The following is a 13,428-nucleotide window of genomic DNA, read 5'->3' as shown; positions in this document are numbered from 1 at the left end:
GAGTAAACTCTCATTACACCTTCGCGCAGCGCATTTAAGGGCGAGGAGAGGGGCTCATTTGATTGGTGTGATGTGTGTAAAACCCACTCCACGCCTTCTCTCCTCCCTCTTTCCGACTTGCACCGGTAGGATGGACGGAGGTGGGAAAGAGGAGTAGCTGCGCCAGCGCGCACGGTGTGCCAAACTTACAAAATCCGCCTGGCCACACCCAGTTGGCGAAGCGCAGGTGCGCTGCGCCCCTGCCTCGCTCGCTCGCTCTAGTTTCGCAGACCAGGCGAGGCAGGTGCACTGTGCCCCCGCCTCACCCGGTCTGCGAAACTAGAGCCCATGATGTGCAGGGTACCCAAGGTGCGTTGGTTGTTGACATTTTGGGATGCCTTGTCAACTTCTGCCTGTTACATGCATTATCTGTTTTCAAAATGCACTTATGTTTAAACAGGAAATGTACAGTTTGCATACAGTCTCTATCAAAATAAATGCACTTCATCTGTGCAGCACTGCAAATTGACCTTTTTTTCCTTCAACAACAAATGCACATGGTTACAATTAGCCAACACATGCATGTGGTTGGGTTTATGAAAAAAGAACAGGGTTTAGCTTTACATTCTCACAGGAAGTGAACACCGACCTCCTGGGTGAAAGTTGGTGGTTGTTGGACCAATCCACCACCCCTCCCACCTGCCCTACTCAGACTTTTGTGCCTTAACTTCCATTATTGTCCAGCTGCTTTTCACCCTGATGCCGCCACACTCAAACAATAACAGTGGCTGCAACATGCCAACATGAAAGGATGGCTTTTCTCATCGGTGTGTGTGATGCCGGAAGTCACTGACCAAGTGCTGTTTTTTGATGACTTCAGAGTGAGTCCGGGTTGCTCTGACAGGCTGACAGTACTGTATTTAAGGCCTGTCTTCTTGATTGTCAACAGACAATCAATAGAACCAATGACCAATGTGACCACGAAATTCCAATGTGCAGAGATTACAAAAAGACAGTTTTAAAAAAAGAAAAAAAAAATCAGAGTCCCTTCTGGTAAGAGTTGTGCAACTCCTGTGTTGGTGGAAAGTCAGCTTCATTAATAAATCACTCCCTACTGATTAATTTGGCCAAAACAAACCAAGAAATGGGCTAAAATTACTAAAAGAATCAGACTAAATAAATGAAATGATTATCAGGCTGCAGAGCACCCGACCCCCTCGACCCCTGACACCCTCACCTAGTTGAAATGATTCCCTTGGATAACAGAAAATGAGCGGGGTAAAGGGTAAAAGGAGGAGAATGGAAAGACAGAAAAAGACAGAAAAGGAGCATGTAGAAGAAATGAATAGGACAGTGACCAGAGAAGCTACTGAAAAAAGAAGAAATGTAAAGAAAGCAAAAGATGAGAGGAGGGGAGAGAAAAGGAGAGCAAAATAAGGGGGGAAGTGTTAGTAGCAAGAAAGAAAAGATAAGTCAAGCAAAGAAGAAGAGAAAAAGAGGAGGCGATAAGCAGACACCTGAGATAAAATAAATGCAGTTCTCTCACATCTTCCATTTACTCATTATTAAAAGTGACTCTAGTGTCCGGATGTGGCTGAGCTGCCGTAGTTAATTAATTGCTCATGGATTATCTGTCCTCTCCTTTTGTTTGTTTACGGACCTCTTTAAATGTGTCTCGGCTAAAATGTCTTATCAGCGTCTCTTAACTAAATTGAAAAGGCTCCCTCTCTGGATAGACTGACTTAAACAAATGTGGAATTCAAATAATGTTGGACATGCATCAAAGATATCAGGTGGACCCATAAGGTCAATCAAAGCTTTTTATACACTAAGAGGTGACTTTTAATTTGTCTTATCAAGAAATCACACTCATTAATCTACTTCAGAGGTCTTTATTAGCGCTGGAGTATCACAGTTACCTAATTTGATTGTCTTTGTGTACAAGATAAGCCACACTTTACCCTAATGCAGGACTCTGATAGGAGGGATTACTGGCTCGAGTTTGGATCTTTTTACCAGGTAAGAGCGCAAAACCTACAGCAGGAGCAGTACAGTAAAGCACTGATATATCCCACTCAGGTGAACTGTGGACTTACAGACAGCAGAGATGACATCATATCCATTGGTCTGATGTCCAAGGTTACTTATAATAATTAAAAACTTAATTTACATTTGCACTGTTACAGTTAACTCTCCATATGAACAGATAAGTATCTGTTGCTGTTTTTTGATAGTTGGTTTTAACTTAAGGAATTAAAATACTAATTATTCTGGTAATACCAATGTGTAAAATAACAGAATTCAGATTTCCTTCTCTCAAAAGTCCATCTCTTCTTTTGTTTGATATAAAATAAATAAAACATTTTGCCATAGCATGGAGCATCTTGGCTGTTTTCCCCCATTGTTTTCTATTTTTGTCATTGCAATAACCATGAGGTTGCAACAAATCCTCTACCTTAACAATTTTAAATAAACAAAAATCTATAATGCTCATCATCTCATAGATTTTCACCCATAGATTACCAAAATAAAGTAGTGGGGTTTAAGTTTGGGTTTAGCTTTACCATAGTTGGCAGTTACAGGAACAACCTAAATTTGGTCAGTGAGGAAGAAGTCTGGGTGGAGCTGAGTAGAGACGAGCAAGCAGCAAGCATTACAGCTGATCATGGTAGGCAGAGGTGCTTGTAAATCAAGCAAACATAAGGTCATATGTTAATGTCCTGCAGAGAGACCTATATGAAACATGACCCGTGAGCATTTTTATTATGTCACTTCTATGGTTAAGATTTGGATGAGTTTAGACAACTTAAACTGCTTGGTTACGGTTAGGGTAAGTTGGTGGTCGTAGTGAAAAGTAACCATCTGTAGGTAGGAGATGCGATGTGAAACAGAATCTTCACAACAAGTCCTCTAAACTAGTGGTTTCAAATAGGTCCAGCTTTGGGGTCTAGATTTCTCCTTGGTCATTAGTTCAAGGTCCACACAGTTTAGTACATTCAGCGTCATACATGCACTTGTCCATGTCATCAAGCTAGCCTGCTCTGTTAAGTAGCAGTCCATTGTTCACTAACTCTATAGCAGGAAACTGCACTTCAAATTCAAACCTCTGTGCTGAATATTCACAGTTCAACTCACTGTTCAAAGTATGATTTTAACCAACTTGACGCATCGCGAGTCACTTGTAGCCCATGCAGAATGGACCTGTGATCCACTTTTGGACTGCGAAACACCAGCTGGGAACCACTGCTATAGACCAAACAACATTATAGTTGTTTTTCTCTCTCAAAAAAAAAAAACACAAAACAAATAGTGGTATGATTTATTGACAGTTAGTCAGAGTTGGAATTGTGTGTGAAGACTGTCAGAACTATTTTCCGTATTTTTCATGTCTTCCATTTTGCGTAAGGCATAACAAAACTACCAAAGATATAGTTCTAATCTTTTAAAATGGGGTTGTATAAGGTATTTATTCATTGTCATAGTATCATCTACAGTAGGTGTCAGTTATCAGTGTGGAGAAGCAGTATCTGCACTACATATACTACACATATAGGAGTGAAATTACATTCTTTGCATTTCTTTTGCTGCACTTAGGTACACTCATCAAAATTAAGTTTTTCTGGGATTACTGTTGGCAATGTAATGTAAGGCAATGTTGACCGCACAGACTATGCATTCATTAGGTGTCATCTCTTTTACAGTATACCACACCCATTTATACCACCCGTTGTGATTGGCTTGCTCCCAGTCTCTGTCTACTGTGGTTTTGCAAGTCCTCTGGATTGATGTATAATTTTTTTGTAGACTGAACTGAACAACATCGGTTGTTTGATCTGTGGGCAGGATTGTATTTTGAACATAGTTACTATAGTTACATAGTCCTAGCTGTACTTATTCTCAAGGACATATTGTTTGTTGGAGTCTATCACTGCTGTATTTACGTCTAAGACCCACATGCCTGGTCTTGCATACACTTCCACATCACACTCTCCAGGCTACCATGTTGTTACACCTCCCAGACAGTGGTGTCTCCAATCACACAACACAGAATCCCAAAAAAGAATGGGAACTGCCCATTGGTTCGACAGCCCATTGGTTCGATATCCCATTGTTAGGTTTAGGCACAAAAAACACTTGGTTAGGGTCAGGAAAAGATCATGGTGTGGGTTAAAATGAAAAAGAAAGTGACAAACACATAAGCCGTGAGCCTGCTCTGCCTCAAGCCGGTCGCAGCGCACCATACACCCGCCGCGAGCCGTTCAGCACCGCGGACAGTCGGACTAATGGGATGTCGAACCAATGGGCTGTCGAACCAATGACATGGACCCAAAATAATGACTGTATCATCCCCAAGAGTAATTACCCTGCAAGTCACAGTCACAAGTTTTTCTGGATGTTGAATTAAATTTTTTTTTCAAACTTTGACAGCAGTTTTGGTGTCATTAATTCATTAGATTTTGAACTTGTTATGTCATAAGACTGTAAGGTCACTGCATCATTATGCATTGGGGTCACTGCATCCTCAAGGTCTGAATTCTTAACATTGCTAGCTCTTGGCTTGAACACATCTCTAGGTTTTGGAGTACTCTGTGACAATTTGTCATTCTCTGATCCAAGGATAGTTTGTGTCAGATAATAATAATAATAATAATAATAATAATGATAATAATAATAATAATAAGCTATTAAAGTTAAGAAAAGTTAAGAATTAACTGAGAAAAACAGTGATTTAACATCGCTGAGCACAGGGGCTACTGAAAGTCTCAGTTTGTGGACCCAGCCACCGCTGCTCCTACCCACCCTATATGGAAATTCCAGCTCCTCATTTTGGACTGCACTTGTATAGTGCATTTCTAGTCTTCTGACCACTCAAAGCACTTTTTTTTTACACTACATGTCACATTCACCCATTCAAACATACATTCATTCACTGGTGGCTGAGGGTACCATACATGGTGCCACCCACCCAGTAACCACTAATGGAGCAGCCATAGGGAGCAATTTGGGATTCAGTATCAAGGATACTTCAATGCATGCGTGGAGGGGCAGGGATCGAACCACCGATCTTCCAATTAGTGGAAGGCCACATTCTACATCTGAGCCATAGCTGCCCTATTTTATATAATTTGTAATATATTACATTGTTACCAGCAGTATTTCAAACTGACGCTGTCCAGCAGTGTGTCATACTGTTACTACAGCTGCCGTCCCGCCATGTTATTAACTGATGCCACTCTGTATATCATACTGCAGCAACAGATTCCATCCAGCTGATTGGCAGCATATCATAACACGAAAGTCCTCTCCGGTTGTGTTACAAACTGACACTGCCCGCCTGTATCATACCGCTGCAAAAGGTGGTTTTTGGCGTCAATGTCTGATGCCAAAATCACTGACAAAACTATGGTAGTTTACAAATTTGAAATGACTACAGGATATAATTACTGGAATTTCACATATAGTTTTCTTTTTACAATATCTGTGCCAGCAAATATGGTTAAGTTAAGGGAAAGATTATGGATACAGTTTATTAAAAGGCAAAGGTAAATTGCAAGTCTGTCCTGGGACACAAACCCCAGTCTCCTGCATGAGGGTCTGACATAGTATACTCATCATGTGCAACACATCCACCTGTCACTTCCACACCATATTTTCCACATTGCTATACATAAGGGGCATAGTGTGCTTTAGATTAGTGTAACGTAACCACAGGTTTAGATTCCCCCTTAATGCAAAATTGTGTTTTTCTTCTGTTTATGTCTTCTTGAATGTCTGAACTTGACTATACTGACTTGTATTTGCACAAAGTTTGTTGTCAGAGAGATGTTTTCACATTCCTCTACTTTCTGTGTATTTACCTAAAATCTGAGATTCAAATGTACACTGGGTAGCTATGGAAGCCAATTACTGTCTAAAATGGGAAACAAGTAGCAATGGCAGAACAGACTTCAACACAACACCAGCAAAGAAACCTGAAACCTCCAGCACAAAGCTGCCTTGTGAGAACAGAGAGCAGAGTTAGCATTAGCATAGGAAAAGTTTTAACGGCAAACAAGGTAGAGCGTGCAGATATTATTGTATGTTTTACAATCATTAACACTGTGTCAACCAACTTGTTCACAGACACTGCCTATTAGCCTACAAGCTGACAAGCTAACAAATAACATATTGTAAAAGCTCAGTTAATAGCATCAGTTTTTTGCTTCAATCATTGAACTCAGTCGGCGTATATTTGGGACAGGCGTCTACATGGGACGGGCCTTTAATTCCTTTCCTTTCCACACAAAACTCTTGGTCAGCAAACACCGGAATTAAACCACTGTCAAATTATTTATTTGAACCAGTGTAAATATTGCTTGTATAAAAATTAGGCTAATAACATTAACATATCAAAGCTCATGACAGACTCTGACAGACAGCGCATCAGAAAGAGAGAGAGAATTTTTGCACCTGGCATACCAACACAACACTTCTTTATCTTGTTAAAACAATATTCACAAGTTATATAAATTTTTATAAAAACCCCTCTTGATTGGAGGACCCTTACAGACGGAAGGATTAAAAGCTAAATGATAAAGGAATGGACGTATATTCAGAACTCATGACCACTTCAGAGGTAAGGAGTCACCAAGCCTTTTTTTTTTATTATTTACCACGCTGGTAAATCTGAATGGATCACGGTATTCTTTGGTGTTCATGGTTTCAGTAAAACGAACTGAGTGATTGAGTTGTGGAGAATGTAACCGTTTAAACATTTAACCAGACCAAGCGGTCAAATTAAGGCCAGTGTTTATTTGTCAAAATGTGTAGCCACAACCGGCTATTAAAAGCGACTCAGGGTTTAATTGGGACTTGGCTTTTAATTGAAGTTTTGCTGTAAATAGAAGATTCCAACTACGTTCAGTAATCTGATGTGTCTTCTAGTCACTGATTTTGGTGCACAACAGGCTTCTTTATCTGAGTCTGGGTCTGACTGAGGCTCAGACATGTATGGCTAAATCAGCAATGTTTCCGCTGTCATGTGGGAAAAACATGTTAAACAAGATGTTCGTAAAAGTATTTTTAAAATGTCCTGAGAGGGACTTTAAGGACATGGTAGTCATAGCTAAATAATCAAATGTTTATGCTGACTTTAAGAATAGAAGGGAAACCTATTATTTTTCCGCCATGGAATAAAAAAGGAATTCACACACTCTCAGATATAATGAACGACAGTGGACTACGGTCTTTCCAAGAATTAAAACAGTCATTTGATTTACCTGGATCCTTTTATTTTTATTTGCAATTAAGAACAGCAATGCGCACATATGGCGTACCATTGGGGCAAGCTTTACCTATCCATCCATTGGTGGAGATAATTCAACATTTTTCTAGAATTGGTGGACTTGTGTCATATATATATAAAAAACAACGTGTGGAACAATATTTCTCTAACGTCTAGTAATTATAATCATCAGTTAATCAATTACAAAGTTAGCCATAGGTTCTATTTATCACCAAGGAAGTGTTGCCAACAAGTCCTGTTTGTTCTTTATGTCCTCTTAAATCAGTGTTCATTTCGTTGACAAAAACTATGATGAACATTTTTTGTCAACAACCATTTTTCCATGAGAAAAATGAGACGACGATGAGCTAAAAATAAACAGTGATAATAAATACCATGACAAAATCTGTGTTTCATTTTTACTGACGAGATGAGATGTGATGAAAATGTTAGTGGTGGACAATCGGACATTGAAAGCCAAGAACGGCCGTGCTTGTAATTATCTGTCTACTCATGCTGCATGAGGTTGAGACTGGTAAAGTCCAGTATATAGTCTGTGTCAGGATGTTTTATTAGCCAGCAAAAACACAGCGTCAGCTGTTGGTGTGAGTTGTGAGTAGGGTTGTCAAAAGTATCGATACTCTGAAAAGTATCGATACTTAAACGCTGTATCCGGATACAATACTAAGTTACAAAAGTATCGATACTAATAGTGCACGCCACCTCAGCGCCTGTCAGGTGCACGCAACGGGTCAGACGGACATGCGCTGTGCAGGCAGCGTCTGGCAGGCACAGAGCCCTCGCTACAACCCGGCATGTTGTCGTCGCTGTGCATGCATGCACACATTTCTGTTGCTGTAATATGACCAGCGCGGCTGCAGGAGGATCAGAGCAGCCAGTTTTGGTCAAAAATGATAAAGGAAAAAGCGCTCTTTGGAAATATTTAGTGAAGTGAACACAGCACGCTGCAGACGGCAGGTACAGCCCCTCCCCTCACTAGCAGCTGAGCAGCTGGTGTCGCCAGCATCAAACTAAAATATAACTTCTAACGTTAATGTGGGAGCTAAGCAGAAAACTTTATCAGTCATGCCCGTCTGTAACATTAATAGACAATGTTAGTTTAACAGGACAACACAATTATGTGTGTCTGAAAAGTTATGTTAGCTGTAAAGTCACAGATTCAAGCTGAAAAAACGTTTGGTTTCTCCCGTAACCCCTGGTTCTCTGATCACATAGTGAGGTAGAAACAGGAGCATCCTGAGCATTCTGGTGCAAATTCACCAGAAGCACAGAAAATAAACAGGGCTGTAGATAAATACATTTGTATGGACAGATCTTGTTTCTGGTTGTTATTTATTTTGGGGGGATTTTTTGTTGTTATCATTGATGTTACTGTTCTGATCTTTATTTAAAAAATAACATGCCTCTTAATTTTTTGCTGCTGTATTGAAAATGGTATCGAGTGTTGAATATTTTCCTGGGTATCGATATCGAGTTTGAAATTTTAGTATCGTGACAACCCTAGTTGTGAGCTGTAATTCAGCAGTAAATAATCAGCCATGTGTGTCTGACTGTGAATGGTGGAGCTGCTGAAGGGATTTGTGGACTTTGTTAGTTGCAGCGGTGGCTGTTAGCAGTTAGCTCCGCTTTCTAGCCACTAAATGCCTGCAGGACTCTACTCAGTCCAGATTGGAGAGGTTTCATGGGTTGTTGTGTTTGACAGGCAGGTAGGAGGCTCAGTCATCTGTGAGTGTAGCTGTGCTGTAAGTAAACAGTCTGAGCTCAGATCAGTTTTCTCTGACAGCTGAAAGTTTAGTTTTAATCACCAACTCTGTGAGACATGAGCCTAATCCTCCAGACTAACATGTTGCAGATTACGAAAGAATTCAGGCTTTAATTAAGTTATTTTTCTGCTTCTTAACAGTGAGATTGATAAGTTTACAATGAACCTAGGTACAAATCGTAGTTGTATCAGATTAGTTATTTGTGGTGTTAAAGTTTTTGAGAGCATAAGCAGAGATGTTGAGCTCTTCAAATGATGATCAGTAAGTGTGTGCTCGTAAATCACTCCATAAACCTGTCAAAAACTGCTGGAGAAATGACAGTTAAGTGTGTAGAAATTATTTACAGTTATAGAAAAAAATTGTCTAAATTAAATTTTTATACAACCTGTTACCTTGATTCTAATTTCTGATACAGGAATTAGCCTCACTGGACTAGTTTAAAGATGAACTAAAGAAGGACTAAAGGACTAAATTGTGATTTAAACTAAAATGCTTATCATTTTCATCTCAAGACAAAGACTAAAACAAAATCTAAAATAGCTGTCAAAATTAACACTGCTTTAAAGCTTGACACAAACAGGGAATGCTGATGACGGCACTTTACATGCCCATTTACACCCAGATCTCCAGCCCTTTACACAGCACTGTATGAGGTCACATTGATCTCTGCCACTGAGCATTGCCATATAATGTAAATCTAAACGTAGTTCATAGAAGACTAGCTTCAGATTGTAGTGGTATTGGTGGGGAAAAAAGAACTGGCAAGCCACTAATAGCTTTCAATGACTTAACAGCTTTCCTTTTCACAACTGGATGCTCTGCTGTACACACACAGCAACAGAATGAATGAGGCAATAAAGTGTGCCCTTTACTATACTGCAAACAAAGTTTAGCCCGTGGCTACAGTCTTGTGAATTTGTGCTCAACTATTTTTTCAAAGTGTAACGAATGCAATTAACTCTAAGGAAGGGAAAAAAGGAAACCCAAGTCGACCTCTCCCTCTCTGACAGTGCACAAAGTAATGAACGAGCCAAAGGGTAAAGATACGCATATTTATGGTAATGAAGCTCATGCATAATGTAGCATTGGCGTGCAGCTTAGGTTGAATTAATTATCCTCTGCTTCAGGTATCCTTCCTAAATATGTCATTTTTCTCTTGTTTCTCAGCTCCTCTGTCATTTAGCATGCACGGGATTATTAGTCTAGGTGACAACACGATAAACCTACAGGCCTCAGCATGCAAACATGGTTAGGTACTTATACAGCAACACAGCACAAGCTCGAGCACTCATAATACACTGTGAAGGCTCATTATTACAAGCTAACAACTAAGAAGAGAAACTTAACCTGAGAGATACCTGCACATATTGCAAATGAGCAGAAAAAAATGTAATAGTGATGTGGCAGCTGCTCCCACAGGACGTGAATGTTACCTATTCCTGTTGGAAACTGTCTTAGCATTGACAAATGCTTCCTAATCAATCTCTGCCATCAGTCCAGACAGGGACTGAAGATAGAACTGTGCTTTATTGAACTGAGGTGGAGTCTGGCTCAGCTAAAGCAGTTGAGGGTATTGATCCATCAGTCGATACCCTGCACTGTCCGTGGCCAAACCTTTGCTGACTGTTGTTTGTATCTGTTTCGAGCTCTCTTCAGGGAGATTGCTATTTGGCCTTGGCTCTCATCTCTGTGTGGTCAGATGGGATTCGTGCTCGGTCTGCACACACTGGGAAGGCTCTCATTAAACAAGAAGACTGTCAAAGTAATCACTACACACAGTGTCACAGCTCACAGCAGTATCAATAGTGAGGCCAATTTATACATTTATACTTATAAGCACATTTAAAAACCACACACATTGACCAAAGTGTACAGAGAGGATGCTCAAATAACTAAAATAATTTCAAATAAATGTAAAAACACATTAAAAAGACAAATACTGCATAAAAAACACCTTAATCACTTTATTCATTCAGCTAGTCTGGCTCTGCTCAGAGGGAACAACATCCATCTACCAGCACCTCTAAAGCTCACTAATTAATATGTGCGTGAGCCAGGGTTTATGTACCATACTATTTATTGGCTGGGACCAGTTGCCAGGCAACCTTTGCTGGTTGCCAGTTTCTGGTACCAACCAGAAAAAAAAATTCAGTATAAAACCTCCTTTAAAATACTGAACTGCTGTTTTAACACTTTGGTTTCTATATGAATATAACACACAAGATACAAAGTCTTAATTGTGAGCTTGTTTGTAATAAGAGATTCCAGTTGGTGGATTCTTCTCTTTGGACAGAGCCATGCTAGCTGTTTTTCCCTGTTTCTAGTTTGTATGCTAAGCAAACCTGCTGCTGGCAGTAGCTTCATATTTAGCTACAGACAAGAGAGTGATATCAATCTTCTCTTATAACTCATGGTGAGAAAACTAATAAGCGTATTTTCTGAAACTGTTTCTATGATGAGTCAACCTTCACATTCTGTTAAGCCCGGTTCAAACCAATGATTTGTGAGGTTGACGACAGATGATGTTGATTGTTAACATCCAAGTCTTACATCGTTCGACATTTGATTGATCATCAACCTGATTTTCATCTGTCTGACTTAAGAGTCCATCGTCTTTCTAATGTCATATTAACATCCAGTGCGAGATTGAATTAAAACCAAACTTAAAGAGAATATAACAATCTAAAATTACATGTATGTATTTTGAGATTTAGCTGGCCCATGTAACATCCACTAATATGGTGGGGGGTGGGTTCATGACCTATGCTGCGGCCAGCCACCAGGGGACAATTGAGATGTTTTAACTTCACTTTTAGGGAGCTTTCATGACGTACAATCAATGACACAGACAGAGACAGAGCATGCCAACCTGAGATGTGCTTCTGGTTTGAACAGCCAGGCAATTGCTTGGGTGACCACTTACATATTGGAGCACTTGTGCATCCACTGTGAACATGGCTTAAGAGTTCAGTGGGGACAATTTTTTAAGTTTAAAGCCACTACAAGGAACTTTTAACTGGATATGCAAAAGTCTCTCGTTTCTGCTGATGTCTGTGCGTGACCTACAACAGCAAATGAGACCATCGGTGTGAAGATAAGCTATTTCTATATAGTGTATATCCATACCTTTAGGAAACTGGGTACGGGTCTGTCCAAAGAGCGTGGATACCAAGAGGCGAAGCTCCGTTGAATTTTTGCCAACAGCCACTAGGGGCGCTGCGGTAGCACTGTCGCCATTTTGGACTGTTGAGCTTGGACTGTTGCGCCCAGACAACATGCAAGATGTCAAAGAGAGAGGAGGAAAAAAGTAAAAGAAAACAGTGTAGTGCAATTAACTGCAACAACTATCAGTGGAACACTCCGCACCTGGCCTTCCACCGTTTCCCGAAGGATCCCGACAGGTAAGAACTCCTGAGGTGTAAGTTTTAAAGTGTTTTAATATCAATTTAATAGGCCAGTATACATATATATATATATGTATATACATATATATATATATATATATATGGCCTCTTATATATATGACCATTTATATCAAAACATATTAAAATAGCCTATATATTATTATTATTATTATTATTATTACTACTGTCCCTTTACTGTACAAACTGTAAATAAATCTTTATTCCTGACTATGTGACGTCGCCATTAATGTGTTTCTAGTTTAAATATTGATTTTTTTTAATTTTTATTTTTTGGTAGATTGGCTTATGGGGTGATTTTGAAGGAGTAATTAAGTTAATCTTCTCATAAGTGGATGTAAAATGTAGAGATGCCATCTAGGCCGTTTTTCTTTGTTTTTTTTTTTTAATTTTTATTAAGTCTATATTTTGCTTTACAAAAAAGCAGCTGTGACCAAGCTATCACGAGGTGAGTAGCATTGTAAGCATAATTAATAGCGATATACTTCAGTTTGTCTGTGTGTTTTTGTATGCAAGCGGGTCTGCTGCGGTCTGCTGACAGTCCAAAATGGCGGCGGTAGGACGAAACCATGGGTGAGTCTGTTGCTATGGGGCGTTCTATTGAGCTTTGCCTCTTGATATCCATGCTCTTTGGTCTGTCCCAGGTCGCTTCCGGGACGAAGCGATTTACGGCACTCAGAAGGCACACGTCATCTTACCTAGCTGCTTACATTTATAGTGACTCTTATAAATAGTCGCTATTCCTCCTCCTCGACCTGGCGTCCGCGGGGAGTTAAAATAGCAGCAATCGTTGGGTAAAAGTTCTGTGAAAGCACTGGACTCACCAACAGTCAACCACGTCTCAGTCACACAGAGAAAACCCAATCCTCGGGGAGTCAGGAAATCCTTCAGGATAAACGTTTTGTTCGCTAGCGATCTAGCATTTACCAGCCCAATCCTGGCAGGAGCCGGCGGGTCCACGGCGTTAGCTGTCCGGGGA

At 40.0% G+C, this 13,428-nt stretch overlaps 1 protein-coding gene across 1 annotated transcript in view; it reads left to right on the top strand.

The window, feature by feature from the left end:
• Positions 1-13,428, top strand: part of LOC126397119 (seizure protein 6 homolog) — a 475,464-nt gene that overhangs the window by 170,307 nt on the left and 291,729 nt on the right. The window lies entirely within an intron of this gene.

The sequence above is a fragment of the Epinephelus moara genome, chromosome 2 (genome assembly GCF_006386435.1).
Source record: "Epinephelus moara isolate mb chromosome 2, YSFRI_EMoa_1.0, whole genome shotgun sequence".
In the NCBI taxonomy this organism is placed as follows: Eukaryota; Metazoa; Chordata; class Actinopteri; order Perciformes; family Serranidae; genus Epinephelus; species Epinephelus moara.
Note: the sequence above shows the minus strand (reverse complement) of the source record. Positions and strands in the feature narration are given on the sequence as shown.